This window comes from Diceros bicornis, chromosome 6, assembly GCF_020826845.1.
Source record: "Diceros bicornis minor isolate mBicDic1 chromosome 6, mDicBic1.mat.cur, whole genome shotgun sequence".
NCBI classification, from domain to species: domain Eukaryota; kingdom Metazoa; phylum Chordata; class Mammalia; order Perissodactyla; family Rhinocerotidae; genus Diceros; species Diceros bicornis.
Window position 1 is genome coordinate 11,293,742 of NC_080745.1, and position 12,302 is coordinate 11,306,043.

The window sequence follows — 12,302 nt, forward strand, 5'->3', positions numbered from 1 at the left end:
ACCATATGGACTGGCCCCACCCAACAATGAGCCCTTGGGCAACCTGTGAGCCCACATAGGCGGAGTGTGTGGGACCTCTGCTGCCGGGCGAGTGGGTCCAACTCTGCGGTGCAGGGTGGGCACGAGGGGCAGGGTGTGTGTTGGCAGAGTGTGTGAGTCCTCTGCAGTGGGGTGAGTGGGCCTGCTTCAGTGGGTCAGGGCATGTGCACGGGGCAGGACTGCATTGACAGGGTGTGTGGGCCTGTGGGCAGTGAGACTTTGTCAGCTGCAGCAGACTTGTGCTTCTCAAACAGCCCCATAGAGGATCAGCCCCACCTTCCAACGCCTGAAACAACTGTGTGCTGACATGCCTGCGGCCAGCCCCACCCAGATGCACTACTTAGAGAGCTGAGAAAAACATAGCAGGCCACAGGCCTGTAGCAATTGTGAGCCCCTGAGCCTAGCAACCCGACACACTGGGGGCCTACTCACTTAACAGAAAAACTGGAGCAGGTATGTGCTATTAGACCTCATAGCCAACTGTACTAGGACTCCCCATGCCCGATAAAGTGACTGAAAGGACCACAGCAGCAGTAACACAGCTGAGCATTACAACCAGCTGGCCAGGACAGTCTAGTCTCCCCTTGCACCTGCAGCAAGAGCAACCCTGCCACAACAGAAGGACACACACAGCCCACGCAGAGGTCAGTTCTGGAAGATCTGGAACTGGTGATGACAGGGAAGCACACTGCTGGGCCTTGTAAGGCATCTCTTACATAAGGCCACCTCTGCAAGATCAGGAGACGTAGCTGATCCACCTAATACATAGATACAAGCACAGAGAAAGAGGCAAAACCAGGAGACAAAAGAATATGTTCCAAATAAGGAAACAGGACAAATCCTCAGAAAAAGAACCAAACAAAACAGAGATAAACAATCTACCTGATAAAGAGTAGTATAAACTAATCGTCATACAGATGCTTACTGATCTTGAGAGAAGAACGGATGAATTCAGTGAAAATGTCAACAAAGAATGGGAAAATATAAAAAAGAACCAATCAGAAATGATGAATACAATGATGGAAATGAAAAATTCACTAGAGGGACTCAATAGCAGAGTAGATGATACAGAAGAACAGATCAGCGAGCTGCATGAAAGACTAGAGGAAATCACCCAAGCTGAACTGCAAAAAGAAAAAAGAATTAAAAAGAATGAGGACAGCCTAAGGGACCTCTGGGACAACATCAAGTGCACTAATATCCATATTATAGGTGTCCCAGAAGGAGAAGAGAGAGACAGAGGGACAGAGAACCTATCTGAAGAAATACTAGCTGAACACTTTCCTAATCTAAGGAAGAAAACAGACATCCAGGCACAGGAAGTACAGAGAGTACCAAACAAGGTAAAACCAAAGAGGCCTACACCAACACACATAATAAGTAAAATGTCCAGAATTAAAGATAATCAGAGAATCCTAAAAGCTGCAAGAGAAAGGCAACAAGTTATACACAAAGGAAACTCCATAAGGCTATCAGCTGACTTCTCAGCAGAAACCTTACAGGCTAGAAGGGAGTGGCACGATATATTCAAAGTGCTGAAAGGAAAAATTCTACAGCCAAGAACACTCTACCCGACAAGGTTATCACTCAGAATGGAAGGAAAGATAAAGAGTGTTCCAGACAAGGAAAAACTAAAGGAATGTATCGCCAATAAACCAGCCTTACAAGAAATGCTAAAGGGACTTATTTTAGTGGAAAAGAAAAGACTGCAAATAGGAATAAGAAAATTACCAACAAACCCCACCAAACAATAAAATCACTGGTAAAGGCACATATACAGTAAAGGTAGCAGATCAGCCAGCTATGAAGGTAATATGAAGGTCAAAATACAAAAGTACTAAAATTATCTATTTCTATGATAAGAGGTTAATGGATACATATGCACAAAAAAGAGGTTAAATATGATATCAAAAACATAAAACGTGGGAGGTGGGGAGTAAAAGAGTAGAGCTTTTAGCAAGAGGTCAAACTTAAGAGACCATCAACTTAATATAGATTGCTATATATGTTGGTTATTACATATGAACCTCAAGATAATCACAAACAAGAAACCTATAATAAATACACAAAAAATTAGGAGAAAGGAACCCAAACATAATACTAAGAAAGCCATCAAACCACAAGGGAAGAGAGCAAGAGAAGAAAGGAACAGAGAAGAGCTACTGAAACATCCAGGAATAAAGTAACAAAATGGCAATAAGTGCATTCTTATCAATAGCTATTTTAAATGTCAATGTACTAAATGCTCCAATCAAAAGGCAATAGGTGGCCGACTGGACGAAAAAACAAGACCCCTATATATGCTGCATACAAGAGACATGCTTCAGTCCTAAAGATACTCACAAACCGAAAGTGAAGGGATGGAAAAAGATAGTGCACGCAAATGGCAATGAAAAGAAAGCTGGGTAGCAATACTTATATCACACAAAACACACTTTAAAACAAAAACTGTAATAACAGAGAAAGAAGGGGACTACATACTGATAAAGGGAACAATGCAACAGAGGGTATAACACTTGTAAATATCTATGCACCCAACGTAGGAGCACCCAAATACATAAAGCAATTATTAACAGACATAAAAGGAAAAATAGACAGCAACACAATAATAGTAGGGGACTTTAACACTCCACTTACATTAAGGGACAGCTCATATAAACAGAAGACCAGTAAGGGAAATATTGGCCTTGAATCACACATTAGAAAACAAGCACTTATTAGAATTCCATCCCAAAAATAAAAAAAAAAAAAAAAAAAAAAAAGAATTCCATCCCAAAACTGCAGAATACATTCTTTTTGAATGTACATGGAACATTCTCCAGGATAAATCCCATATTAGGCCACAAAAAAAGTCTCAATAAATTAAAGAAGACTGAAATAATACCAAGAATCTTTTCTGATGACAATGGTATGAAATTAGATATCAACCACAGGGAGAAAACTGGAAAAGCCACAAATATGTAGAGATTAAAGAAAATGCTACTGAACAATGATTGGGCCAATAAAGAAATCAAAGGAGAAATAAAAAAATACCTGGAGACAAATGAAAATGAAAACATGGCATGCCAAAATTTATGGGATACATCAAAAGTGGTTCTAAGACGGAAGTTTATAGCAATACAGGCCTACCTCAACAAACAAGAAAAATCTCAAATAAACAATCTAACATTGCACCTAAGGGAACTGGACAAAGAAGAACAAACAAAGCCCAAAAGCAGTACAAGGAAGGAAACAATAAAAGTCACAGGGAAAATAAATGAGAGACTGAAAAAATAAAAAAACAAAAAATCAATGCAACTAAGAGCTTGTTCTTTGAAAAGACAGACAAATTGACAAATCTTTAGTTAGACTCACCAAAAGAAAAAGAGAGAAGGTTCAAATAAATAAAATCAGAAATGAAAGAGGAGAAATTACGATGGACACTTCAGAAATACAAAAGACTATGCCGGAATACTATGAAAAGCTATACACCAACAAATTGGATAATCTAGAAGAATGGATAAATTCTGAGACTCATACAACCTTCCCAAACTAAATCAAGAAGAAATAGAGAATCTGAATAGACCAATCACAAGTAAGGTGATTGAAAGAGTAATCAAAAACCTCCCAAAAATCAAAGTCCAGGACCAGATGGTTTCCCTGGAGAATGCTACCAAACATTCAAAGAAGACTTAATACCTATCCTTCTCAAACTCTTCCAAAAAACTGAAGAGGAGGGGAAGCTTCCAAACTCATTCTACGAGTCTGACATTACCCTGATAAAAAACCAGACAAAGACAGCACAAAAAAGAAAATTACAGGCCAATATTACTGATGAACATTGTTGTAAAAATCCTCAACAAAGTAATAGCAAATCGAATACAGCAACACATTAAAAAGATCATACACCATGATCAAGTGGGATCTACTCCATGGATGCAGAGATGGTTCAACATCCACAAATCAATCAAGGTGATACACTACATTAACAAATGAAGAATAAAAATCACATGATCATATCAATAGATGCAGAGAAAATATTTGACAAGACACAGCATCCATTTATGATAAAAACTCTGAAGAAAATGGGTATAGAAGGAAAGTATCTTAACATAATAAAGGTCATATATGACAAACCCACAGGTGATATCATACTCAATGGAGAAAAACTGAAAGCTATCTCTATAAAACAGGAACGAGATGCCCACTTTCACCATTCTTATTTAACATAGTACTGGAAGTCCTAGCCAGAGCAATCAGGCAAGAAAAAGAAATAAAAGCGATCCAAAACAGAAAGGAAGAAGTGAAACTGTCACTATATGCAGATGACATGATTTTTTTTTTATTGATGTTTTAATGGTTTCTAACATTGTGAAATTTTGGGTTGTACATTTTTGTTTGTCCATCACCCCATATATGACTCCCTTCACCCCTTGTGCCCACCCCCCACCCCCACTGACCGGGTAACCACAGTCCAGTTTTCTCTGTCCATGTGTTGGTTTATATTCCACATATGAGTGAGATCATACAGTGTTTGTCTTTCTCTTTCTGGCTTATTTCACTTAACATAATACGCTCCAGGCCCATCCATGTTGTTGCAAATGGGACGATTTTGTCTTTTTTTATGGCTGAGTAGTATTCCATTGCATATATATACCACATTTTCTTAATCCAATCGTCAGTCGAGGGACACTTAGGTTGCTTCCACTTCTTGGCTATGGTGAATAATGCTGCAATGAACATAGGGGTGCATAAGCCTCTTTGGATTGTTGATTTCAGGTGCGTTGGATAGATTCCCAGTAGTGGGATGGCTGGATCATAGGGCATCTCTATTTTTAATTCTTTGAGGAATCTCCATACCGTTTTCCATAGAGGCTGCACCAATTTGCATTCCCACCAGCTGTGTATGAGGGTTCCTGTTTCTCCACATCCTCTCCAACATTTGTTGTTTTTTGTCTTGGTGATTACAGCCATTCTAACGGGCGTGAGGTGGTATCTTAGTGTTGTTTTGATTTGCATTTCCCTGATAATTAGTGATGTTGAGCATCTTTTCATGTGCCTATTGGCCATCTGTATATCTTCCTTGGAGAAGTGTCTGTTCATTTCCTCTGCCCATTTTTTGATCGGGTTGTTTGTTTTTTTTGTTGTTCAATTGTGTGAGTTCTTTATATATTATGGAGATCAACCCCTTGTCAGATGTATGTTTTGCAAATATTCTCTCCCAGCTGGTTGGTTGTTTGTTCATCTTGATTCTGGTTTCATTTGTCTTATAAAAGCTCTTTAATCTGATAAAGTCCCACTTGTTTATTTTTTCTTTAGTTTCCCTAGTCTGGGTAGGCATGCAGATGACATGATTTTATATAGAGAAAGTCCCAAAGAATCCACCAAAAATCTTTTAGAACTAATAAATGAATACAGTCAAGCTGCAGGATACCAAATCAAAATACAATAATCAGTTGCATTTCTATACACTAACGATGAAGTAGTAGAAAGAGAAATTAAGAATACAATCAAATGTACAATTGCAACAAAAAGTTTAAAATACCTAGGAATAAATTTAATGAAAGAGGTGAAAGACCCGTACAGTGAAAATTATGAAATGAAAGAAATCAAAGATGACACAAAGAAATAAAGATATTCTGTGCTCATGGATTGGAAGAATTAACATAGTTAAAATGTCCAACCTCCTAAAGCAATCTACAGATTCAGTGCAATCCATATCAAAGTTGCAAGGACATTTTTCACTGAAATAGAACAAAGAATCCTAAAATTTAGATGGAACAACAAAAGAAACCGAATAGCCAAAGCAATCCTGAGAAAAAAGGACAAAGTTGGAGATATCACACTCCCTGATTTCAAAATATACTACAAAGCTACAGTAATCAAAACAGCATGGTACTGGCAGAAAAACAGACACACAGATCCAGGGAATACATTTAAGAGCCCAGAAATAAACCCACATATCTATGGACAGGTAATTTTTAACAAGGGAGTCAAGAACATACAACGGAGAAAGGAAAGTCTCTCCGATAAAAGGTGTTGGAAAAACTGGACAGCCACATGCAAAAGAATGAAAGTAGACTATTATCTTACACCATACAAAAAAAGTAACTCAAAATGGATTGAATGTAAGACCTGAAACAATGCAACTTCTACAAGGAAACATAGGCAGTATGCTCTTCGACATCAGTTTTAGCAGCATATTTTCAAATACCATGTCTGACCAGGCAAGAGAAACAATAGAAAAAATAATGAGAGAAAAAATAATAATAATGATGAGACTACATCAAACTAAAAAGCTTCTGCACAGCAAAGGAAACCGTCAACAAAACGAAAAGACAACCGAATAACTGGGAGAAGATACTTGCAAACCGTATTTCGGATGAGGGGTGAATATCCAAAATATATAAAGAACTCATACATCTCAACAACAAAGAAACTAACAAGCCAATTAAAAAATGGGCAAAAGATCCGAACAGACATTTTTCCAAAGAAGATATACAGATGGCTGACAGGCACATGAAAAGATGTTCAACATCACTAATTATCAGGGAAACGCAAGTCAAAACTACAACGAGATACCACCTCTTGCCTTTGAATGGCTATAATTAACAAGACAAGAAATAACAAGTGTAGGAGATGATGTGGAGAAAAGGGAACGCTCATATACTGCTGGTGGAAATGCACACTGGTGCAGCCACTATGGAAAACCACTTTTTTTCCTCAAAAATTTTTTTTTCCTCAAAGAATAGAACTACCATACAATCCAGCTACTCTACTGCTGGGTATTTATCCAAAGATTATGAAAACACGAATGCGTAATGATATACACACCCTTACGTTCATTGCAGGAGTATTCACACTAGCCAAGACTTTGAAACAACCTAAGTGCCCATCAAGGGATGAATGGATAAACAAGATGTGGTATACATACACAATGGAATACTACTCAGCCATAACAAAAGATGAAATCTTGACATTTGTGACAACATGGACGAACCCGGAGGGTATTATGCTAAGTGAAATAAGTTAGAAGGAGAAAGTCAATTACTGCATGATCTCACTCATAAACAGAAGATAAAAAAACAACAACAACAAAAAACAAACACATAGATAGAGAGATTAGATTGGTGGTTACCAGAGGGGAATCGGGGAGGGAGGAGGGCGAAAGGGATGACTGGGCACATGTGTATGGTGATGGACAGTAATTAGTCTTCAGGTGGTGAACATGATGAAACCTGCACAGAAATCAAAACATAATGATGTACACCTGAAATTTAAATAATGTTATAAACCACTGTTACCTCAATTAAAAAAAAAGGAATTAAAAAAAACCCCAAAAACCGAAAAAAAGAAAATGACACACATGACTTCTACATTTCCAAAAGAGAAGTGTTAACAAATGTTGTTCCCTAGGTACAGATACGCACTGTGAATGGTTTGGGGGTGAGATAGCCTGATGATTGTAACAACTTACTTTGAAATGCAGCCAAAAATAAGATGGATTGATGCATAGAAAGGGAGAGAGAGCAAGACAGAGAAGGGATAAACACAACATGGTCAAATAATTGCAAAATCCAGGTAGTGGATACAGGGGTGTTCACTGTAAACCGTTTTCACTTTGCTGTGGGTTTGGAAATTTCCACGATAAAAGGATGGAAAAAAATCAAAGAACTAAATGAGAAAAATAAAACTGTGGACACAGCCCAGCAGAAGTCATGGTACACATGGGTGACAAGTGACCAATGAGAGGGACAGACCAAGGGCTTTGGGAAGCCAGAGGGGCCAGTGGACCAGGAAAGGCCCTGAGGGTGAGGTGCCCTGAGTGTCAGGTCTCAAAGGATGGGTGGGCTGGACCCTATACAGCTGAGGAAGGGACTGCAGGAAGCCGAGTCCCCTCCCTCCCACGGCACCTCTGCAGCAGGTGGGGCCCAGAGCAAGGCTGGCCCTTGGAGGGTGCCGCTGTCCAGCTAAGGGGCCTCCTACTTCCCAGCCAGCCCGGGGTTAGGGAAGTGGTCTTCTCAGCACCCTCGGACCCAGTGCAGAGGACGGGCTGGCATGCAGGCCGAGAGGCTAGGAGGCCAGCAGAGGCCTCAGCCTCACCCTGAGTGAGTCTGAGAGACTGGAGAGGACATGGGCGTCGTGCTCCCCCACTGCCTGCTCCCCCCGGCCCCTGTTCTATTCAGAATGACAGCCCGATGAAACGGCTCCTTCTCCTGCATTTGGGGTCCAGGTCCCTGCTTGTGCTTTCCCTCCAAGGGACTGTCACACTGTGTGGCATCTTCTGACAAGACAGCAACTGTTTAAAAGGTCAGAGCAGGGACTGCTGCCACGCTGGCAGAGGGTGTGCAGCGGGCACCTGTCACCTCGGCTCAGCTGCCACTGGGGAGGAATGACGACTCGCATCCTCACCTGCGGTGTGATGTGCTGCTCAGATGCCGCAGCCTGTGTGTGTGTCCAGGGGACATAATCAGAGAAATGACGCTGTCAGGCTGCCGCACAGCTGGGTGCTTTAAACCAGGAGAAGCAGGAACAGACTCTATGTGTATGGGGGTCTCTAACCTGCCTCCACACCTCACACTGCAGCTCACAGGTTCAGAACACAGGAGGACTCAGACACCCGCCACCAACAGCTGGCTCAGCTGGAGACTCATCCTGGATGTCCTTGAACCACTTCCCTCCCGGACCTGGGCTCAGCATGGTGTCAGGGGGAAGAGCCAATGATCAATGATGGAAATCTTAGTACTGGCTACTGTTGGTTAGGGCCTCCCAGCTTCTAGATCCTGGGCCACTCACTGTAAAATCCACTGGCCTTACCTCTCACAACGGATCTGATAGTGGGCAGTGTTATTTGTACTTCTTGGAGACAGAAGTGGAGTTCGCAGATATTTGGCCATCTGCCCCAGGTTGCATGCCCATGGGCAGCAGTGCTCAGAGATGACCACTGCTCTGTCTGACCCCACGGCCTACTGCACTACAGCCTGAAGAGCACAGAGGCCAGACCCGGCTGCCTGGGACTGGACTCAGCTGGATCTGGCTGGGTGCTGTCACCAGTGGAAGAAGCGTGCCCATCCATCCACCTCAGCTGGACAAATCCCAGTGACGTGGATGCACAAGCCTGCACACACAGAGCTCATGACAGACAGAGGCTCCTCTCAGCCAAGCACCTGCACAGGATGCCCTCCCTGCACTGGTGCAGGGACCCCTCTGGAGAGAGAGGGCGTCTTGTCAAGTTCCAGGTCTCAGGGAGAGGCGTTCCCCGCCTGACCGCTGGGTGTGAGGTTGGCTGTGCCTATCTGTGCGGATGCCTTTTGTCAGGCTATGCTCCTCGTAGGATGCTGGATGCTGAGCTTGTCCAGTTCTTTTTCTCATCCATTGGGACAATCATGTTGTTTTTCTTTTCTATTTTGCTGATTTGATAAATTATCCAGACATTTCAAATACGGAATCAGACTTGCATTTCTGGGGTGATCTCTAATTGGGCTTGATGTATTGTCCTTTGTATGTCTTGTTAGATGCCATTTGTAGTGTTTTGTTGAGGGTTTTTAAATATATTTTTTCCTATTTTTTAAGTATACTTTTGGTTTCAAGATTTAAAAAAGTAATTACACTAAACTTATTGTGGTAATCATTTTGCAATGTATTTATGTCAAGTCATTATGTGGTATACTTTAAACTTACACAGAGCTGTATGTCAATTATATCTCAATACAAGTGGAAAAAAAAGTAATAACACACACACATCCACATCACGACCCCTGGCAAAAACACTCAACACAAACATACACACATGTGTATACCCAAAGCACACTATAACCCTACACATCCATGTACACTCAGCTCACACACACACACAACACACACACGCCACTCACCTACGTCACATACATACTATACACACTCAGACCACTCACACACACAAAACACATACACATACACTACACATTCATACATAGCACATACTGAAACACGCCACACCCACCACACACCAGCACACACTCACAACACACACACACACACCCCTGTCTTTACAACAGTGACTCCGGCTCTTACCCCCTGCACAGGAACTGGAAGGCTCCACAGCTGTAACTTCCATACAGCACTTTGATGTGAGCTGGAACAGGGAGACACGGGGCAGGATCAGGGACAGTGAATGGCGGGGGGTGTGGTGAGAAGCCAGCCCACTCCCTACTCACATCCAGCCCCCACTCACTGAATCAACGATGTTTCTCAGACCCTTGAATCCGGTGTCCACTCCAAATACGTGGTCCGGGCTGTCTGCAATTTCCAGTAGCTTGAAGGGAGAGGAGGCGCCTTGTGCCCAAAGCCAGGGGTTGAGGACACAGCAGGTCCCCATCCCATGGGACAGTCTCCCGCCTCATGCCCTGTTAGACTCCAAGGCCAGCCCCTGGCGTCTGCCATCAGCCCACCCTAAGGGAGTGGAAGCTTTTCCACCTGCACCTCTGGTGTGGTTTACACAAGACTTGTTATTCATTTCTGCAGTGGCGGTCTGTTCTCCACTTAGCCATCCTCTGGGTGGACCATTCTCTGGGTGGACCATCCTCTGGGTGGCCCTGGGAAAGTCACGTTTGGAAGCTTTCCCCAACTAGGCTCACAGATGGCACCTGGTTACTTGTACTGAATTACCTGGTCTTTCTTATAGTCTTTTACACCCACGCAGTAAATAGTCGCCCCCATTTTCTGAGCATTTGCAGCCTAAGAGAAAGAAAGCGTTGAATATAAATCACCAAATACGTGGAGCAAAACACTGGTAACGATGACCTGGACTCACTTCGGCCTTAGCCTCAACAAATGAACTTGGCAGCAGTGCTCCATCGGTCAGAGCGATAATCACGGTGGGAACCTTGTCTCCTGCAGAAGAAGCAGGGAGTGGCCTGGTCAGTAAAGGCACCCAGAGGGACCTGCTGCAAGCTGCCAGCGCCACAGCACTGCTCCCCACACCTCCTCCTCCCGGGGAGAGGGCACCCAGACCTGAGCACCTGCCGTCCAGAGCGCCTGGAGGGCTCTGCAGCCCACTGCTGGAGGGAGAAGGGAGCTCAGCCCAGGACCCACTTTCCAGATGAGGACACCGAGCCCGGCTCAGGGACCTTCCTGCTGAACTATCCCCACGACTGGATGGTACAACTTTCCGCTGAAAGGCGACTGCAGCTATTTCACTGGACAAGCGTAAGGCTCTCGGGTGAGCAAAGGGAGGAGCAGGCGCCCCCGACTGTACCAGGCCCCGCAGGCTCAGAGGAAGGCCGGCTCCTGCTCCGGCTCTGGGCAGCGCCTGCCCACACGCCTGCTGGCATCTGCAGGCCCAGGGCTTCCGAATGCGGGGTCAGAAGTGCTTGAGCGGCTCTAAGCCTTTCCCACCAGGCCCACGCATCTCTACTGACAAGAGCTGTGACCCTACAGTCTAGATGAGGACGGTTCTGGGCCGAGCACAGCCTCTTCCACTGTCAGAGACACAGCCCCAGGACGACAGTCAACCAAGGGAAGAAGCTTATGGCAAAAGGAGACAGAGCCAGAAAGCCGAGTGAGACAAAAGTGAGGTCAGCAAAGAGAAAAGCAAGCTCTTTTTTCTGAAAGCTGTAGCCTGTCTGCTCTAGGTCACCTGGCTGTTTTCTTCGTTCTCATGCAGCCCAACTGTAGGTTGAGACCTCCTGTTTACTAGGAACCCAGGACGTGCACACATGATCCCGTGGAGGTCTGACAAACATCCCCGGGGGCGGTTTGTATCCTCACTGCACAGCGGAGGAACCTGCAGCTCAGAGAGGGCAGGCAACTTGCCCCAAGAGTCAGCGCTAGGGAGTGGCTGAGGTGCGTCTGCACAGACCTTGCTGAGGCCCAGGCCTGGCTCTGTCCCCGGACCTGCCCATGATGAAGCCAGCAGGCAGCTTACCTCCAGAGTTTGCTTGCTGAATCTGCTCATTTGCCTGCAAAGGAATGAAGGAATGTTGAGGGAGGACAGCAAGGTGAGTGAACAGTACTCTAAGAACTTGATAAAGCAGAAAACATTCTCAGGGCCCCAGCAGTGTGTACCTTCTTAAATCCCTCATGCATGTTTGTGGCTCCTGTAGGCACTACATTCTGAAGTCTGCTAAGACCATCACGTATCTCATTGCTGAAGAGAATCAGAAAAGGGAGTTGAGGTGGAGTGAGGGGCTGATGATGGAAAAGTAGCCCCACGCTGTCCTGGCACAATTCTGTACCGTGCAGACCTGCCCGGACTGGAGCAGACACAGTCAAGTGGCCCTGTCATGGTCTTTCTGCTTTGTGTC

The 12,302-nt window shown here is 44.1% G+C and overlaps 1 long non-coding RNA gene across 1 annotated transcript; it reads right to left on the reverse strand.

The window, feature by feature from the left end:
* Positions 1–10,837: 10,837 nt before the first annotated feature.
* LOC131406760 (uncharacterized) lies at positions 10,838–12,124 on the reverse strand. The gene is made up of 3 exons (XR_009220343.1): positions 12,064–12,124; positions 11,924–11,957; positions 10,838–10,890 (listed from the first exon to the last, which is right to left on the reverse strand). It is a non-coding gene; the product is annotated as an uncharacterized LOC131406760 (long non-coding RNA).
* Between the last annotated feature and the right edge of the window lie 178 nt (positions 12,125–12,302).